Source organism: Ursus arctos, chromosome X (genome assembly GCF_023065955.2).
Source record: "Ursus arctos isolate Adak ecotype North America chromosome X, UrsArc2.0, whole genome shotgun sequence".
In the NCBI taxonomy this organism is placed as follows: Eukaryota; Metazoa; Chordata; class Mammalia; order Carnivora; family Ursidae; genus Ursus; species Ursus arctos.
In genome coordinates this window covers 105,595,594-105,601,476 of record NC_079873.1, presented here as the reverse complement: position 1 = coordinate 105,601,476, position 5,883 = coordinate 105,595,594, and positions in this window count along the sequence as shown.

Sequence of the window (5,883 nt, the reverse complement as noted above, 5' to 3'; positions counted from 1 at the left end):
CTGCCATCAGTATCTCAAACCATAGTGGTACATTCATTTATAAGCAATGAACCAACACTGACACATCATCATCACCCAAAGTCCATAGTTCACATTAGGCTTCACTCTTGGTAGAATGCATTCTATGGGTTTGGACAAAAATGTAATGACGTGTATCATACAGAATAGTTTCACTATCTTAAAACCACCTCTGTACTCTACATAGTCATCCTTCTTCCACCCCAACCCCTGGCAACCACTGATCTTTTTACTGTCTCCATAGTTTTGCCTTTTACAGGATGACACAGAGTTGGAATCATACAGTATTTTCAGATTGACTTATTTCATTTAATAATATGCATTGAAGTTTCCTCCATGTCCTTTCATGGCTTGATAGCTCATTTTCAAATTTTTATTTGTATTTTTTCCTCGTGTTTGTTATTTATTTATTTAATTTTTATTGAAGTATAATTAACATACAGTGTTATGTTAGTTTCAGGTGTACAATATAGTGTGACTCAACAATTCTATACATTTCTCAGTGCTCATCACGATAAGTGTACTCCTAATCCCATTCATCTATTTTACCCATCCCCCACCTACCTCCCCTCTGGCAACCACCTGTTTGTTCTCTGTATTTAAGTGTATTGTTTCGTTTGTTTCTTTTTTCTTTGTTCATTTGTTTCTTAAATTGCGCACATGAGTGAAATCATATGATATTTGTATTTCTCTATCTGACTTCTTTCATTTAGCATTATACCCTCTAGGTCCATCCATGTTGGAAATGGCAAGATCTCATTCTTTTTTGTAACTGAGTAATATTCCATTGTGTGTGTGTGTGTGTGTGTGTGTGTGTGTGTATACCACATCTTCTTTATTCATTCATCTATGGGTGAACACTGGGCTGCTTCCCAAGTAATTGTAAATAATGCTATAATAAACATAAAGGTGCGTATATGTTTTTGTTTTCTTTGGGTCAATACCCAGTGGTGGAATTACTGGATTATATGGTAATTCTATTTTTCATATTTTAAGGAACCCCTATACTGTTTTCCACAGTGGCTGCACCAATTTGCATTCCCACAGTGCATGAGGGTTCCTTTTTCTCTACAGCCTTGCCAACACTTGTTATTTCTTGTGTTTATGATTCTAGCCATTCTGACAGGTGTGAGTTGATATCTCTTTGTGGTTTTGATTTGCATTTCCTTGATGATTAGTAATGTTGAGCATCTTTTCATATGTCCGTTGGCCATCTGTATATCCTCTTAGGAAAAAATGTCTATTCAGGTCCTCTGCCTATTTTTTAATTGGATTATTTCTTTTATTATTATTTTTTTTTGGTGTTGAGTTGTTTAAGTTCTTTATATATTTTGGACACTAACCCTTAATGAGATAAGTCATTTGCAGATATTTTCTCCCATTCCTTAGGTTGCCTTTTTGTTTTGTTGATGGTTTCCTTCACTGTGCAAAAGCTTTGTATTTTGGTGAAGTCCCAATAGTTTCGTTTTGTTTTTGTTTCCCTTGCCTGAGGAGACCTATCTAGAAAATGTTGCTACAGCTGATATCTTCTAGGATTTTTATGGTTTCAGGTCTCAAATTTAGGTCTTTAATCCATTTTGAGTTTATTTTTGTGTATGGTATAATAAAGTGGTCCAGTTTCATTCTTTCACATGTAGCTGTCCAGTTTTCCCAACACCATTTGTTGAAGAGACTGTCTTTTCCCATTGTATATTCTTGCCTCCTTTGTAATGGATTAATTGGCCATGGATAGATTTCTGTTCCATGGATCTATTCTTTCTCATCGATCTTTGTGTCTCTTTTTGTGCCAATACCGTATTGCTTTGATTACTACAGCTTTGTGGTATATCTTGAAATCTGAGATTGTGATGCCTCCAGCATTGTTCTTGTTTCTCAAGATTGCTTTGGCTCGTTGGGATCTTTTGTGGCTACATACACATTTTAGTATTATTTGGTTCAGTTGAGTGAAAAATGCTGTTGGTATTTTGATAGGATTGCATTGAATCTGTAGATTGCTTTGGGTAGTATGGACATTTTAACAATATAGGTTCTTCCAGTCCATGAGCATGGAGTATCTTTCCATTTCTTTGTGTCATCTTCAATTTCTTTCATCAGTATTTTTATAGTTTTTGAAGTATAGGTCTTTCACCTCCTTGCTTAAATTTATTCCTAGGTATTTTATTGTTTTTGGTATAATTACAAATGGGATTGTTTTCTTAATTTCTCTTTCTGATACTTTATTATTAGTGTATAGAAGTGCAACAGATTTCTGTATATTAATTTTATGTCCTGCGACTTTAGTGAATTCTTTCTTCAGTTCTAGTAGGTTTTGGTTTTCTATATACGGTATCACGTTACCTGCAAATAGTGAAAATTTTACTACTTCCTTACCATTTTGGATGCCTTTTATTCTTTTTGTTGTTTGATTGCTGAGGCTAGGACTTCCAGTACTATGTTGAATAAAAGTGGTGAGAGTGGACATCCCTGTCTTGTTCCTGATCTTAGAGGAAAAGCTCTCAGTTTTTCCCCATTGGGTATGATGTTAGCTGTGGGTTTTTCATATGTGGCCTTTATTATGTTGACGAAGTACAAGATCCATTCATGATAAAAACTCTCAACAAAGTAGGTTTAGAGGGATAGCTCATTTTTAAAAATGCTAAATAACATTCCCTTGTCTGGATGTGCCAGTTTGTCCATTTACATATTGCTTGCAAGTTTTAGCAGTTATGAATAAATGCAGGTTTTATGTTGACATAAGTTTTCAGCTCGTTTGGGTAAATACCAAGGAGTATGATTGCTGTATGGTATGGTAAGAGTATGTTGAGCTTTGTAAGAAACTGCCAAACTGTCTTCCGAAGTGGCTGCACCATTTTGCCTTCCCATCAGCATTCCCACCAGTGGTTCCTGTTGCTCCACATCCTTGCCAGCATTTGGTGTTGTTAGTGTTTGGGATTTGGGCCATTCTATTAGGTGTGTAGGGTGTGTCTCACTGTTTTTATTTGCAGTTCCCTAATGATATGTGATTTTGAGCTTTTTATGTATTTATTTCCATTTGTATATCTTATTTGGTGACGTGTTAAAGCACATATTTATAATAAATATTTTAATAAAGATAAAAAACCTGACAAACTTTTCAAATGTTTTTAAAAGTCATTTGTTCACTTGGCTGCTGCTTCCCATTACCAGAAATAAGAAACGTTTCATAGAATCTAAAGTCTATATATAAATATAGAACATATAATCATATAAATCAAGAATGCCCATTTTGGGGGAAGCACATTGGTCAAGGAGACAGAAGGTCTGGTTTCTGGTTTCTTCTTGCCACTAAACATGTCATCTTAGGCAAGTCAATTCCCTTTCTGAATCTCAGTGTCTTCTATAAAGTAAGGGGAATGGCTAAGATGATTTCTAAAGTTCTAGCAGCTCTGGCTTTCTTTTATTTTTGTATTTTATGTTGGTCACTAGAATGGCCCATGCCAGTATACAGACATCTGAGCCCTTTGATTGCCTCGTGGTAAATTTCATATTATCATCTTGAAAATTTTCCATATTTCTTTCTGTAATGAAATGAAGGGCTTTGAGCGAGGCTGAAACCTAGCAACCAGCTCTCCTGAAATATCTTGTTGAATGTGTTGTACGCAGGGTGTATCAGAGGAGAGCGTATACAGCAAAAATGGTAACCACGCTTCAGCACTAATTTCATTTGGTGACTCACCCACTCTGTCATCTGAAGATGGCATTGATCTAAATTGTGACCTTTTCTTCTAACTCATATCATTAGAATAATGCCAGTAAAAGGGCAGTGACTCACCGCTGGAGCAGATTCTTCTTGAGAAAATTAGCAGAGCTTTGTCATGGAAATCTTGGTCAAAGGGTCTTTTATTAACTTCACCTGGTGAGCAAGCCCATTTTTTTGCCCAGCCAGTTAAGGGCCTCTTCTATAATATGCTCTGTGGATTCAATCTAGCCCGACCATGTTATTTTGTTGATTCTTTTCCCTTCTAGCAGTACTTCAGGCTTTGAATGCACAAAATAAATTTTCCACTGAATCAGTTGTTAATCACCATTGCCTCTATAATTTGAAAGGGCTTAGGAGGCCTGTTTTGCAGTCTGGAATAGTTTTCATACATTGTTTGTGGACCCAAATCCCCCTGTTGATATATATTAATTGTATAACTGCACTGTCTTGTAGAAGCGGATTCTTGGAGTGACAGGGGTGTTGAAATTATTGTTTCCCAGTTGCCAAATGAGCACATCAGGGCGAAGAAAAATCCAGGAGTTTTTGGTATTAAGAATAAGGCCTAGTAGGGGCGCCTGGGTGGCACAGCGGTTGAGCGTCTGCCTTCGGCTCAGGACGTGATCCCAGCGTTGTGGGATCGAGCCCCGCATCAGGCTCCTCCGCTATGAGCCTGCTTCTTGCTCTCCCACTCCCCCTGCTTGTGTTCCCTCTCTCGCTGGCTGTCTCTATCTGTGTTAAATAAATAAATAAAATCTTTAAAAAAAAAAAAAAAAGAATAAGGCCTAGTAATTAGACACAGCTTGCTTATTAATTCAACATATCCTGGTCTTATTAAATTATATGTCACTTATGTTTAATCCACACTTCTCTAGCCTACCAAATTCTGGAAGACGCTGGGTGTACCTGCTTGTATTCTTTCTGTAAAATACTAACATAAAATTACATGTACTTGAAAACTTGATAAATACCTCCTGAAGCTGGAAGCAACCATCTCACAGTTGTCTAGTTTAACTAGTCATTGTTTGTTTGAGGCCCAGAAAGGGGAAGTAGCTTGCTGAAGGTCACACAGCAAGTCTTGGAAAAGCTGAGACACACCCTCAGTTCTCCAGTTTCTAGGCTGGTCCCCTTGGTATCTCAGTAGCCCCTCATCATCAGAGTTCCTGGGGATAGTGTTGAGTGTTCAAGAGTGTTAAAAGATATTCTGTGCCAATTGCTTAAGAACTATACAGTATATTTAGAAACATTGCTTTCCCAAATGGTACCAGTATGTAAGCTCTAGGATTTAAAGGGAGGTAAATTAAGATATTTTTTTAAATTTCCTTCTGTGGGCCCTCTTGGTCTTCAGAGGACAAGATGCTTTTAGATTCATGTTGTGCTTACAAGTCAGCAAGATTGATTTCCACAAGAGACAGGAGAAATTTAGCATCTTCATGTATGGACTTCTGTTTTGGCATAAAGTACTAAGAGTAGCAGAAATAAAAGCACTACTAATGTGTAATTATTGGATTGGATCCTTCTGGTGAATAAGAAGCCAATTATCAGGTTCTGGAGGTAATATTAGCTTTTTTTAATTTCTGGGTTAGGTTACTAGTTAGTGTTTAGTCATCGTTTTTATAAATTCATTTCTCTAGTAGATATGGATTTTCTTCTCTCTGCAAGTTTACATACTTTCACAAGAAGCCTGCCTGAACCAAAAGTAAATAACTGAGTTTATGTTTCGGAATAGTTTTAAATGAATTTTAAGAAAACTTAGGGCAATTCAATAATTGGCTGAATCATCAAGCTCAAGTTGAGCTTCAGAGGCTATAAATAGCAATATTTACTGGTTTCAAATATCCGTGGGGAAGAGCCAGTAAGATTGGGTTCTGTCAGTCACATCCCAGTCTGTGTAATTCTTGTGTTCATTTTTCTGAAGGCTAATGCTATAGGGATCATGTGGAGCATCTTCTTGTTCATTTATCCAGCTATTACCCCATTAAATATTTAGTGAATATTTTCTTTCTTTTTTTTATAATTTTTTATTTTGTTATGTTAGTCACCGTACAGTACATCCCTGGTTTCTGATGCAAAGTTCGATGATTCATTAGTTGCGTATAACACCCAGTGCACCATGCAATACGTGCCCTCCTTACTACCCATCACTGGTC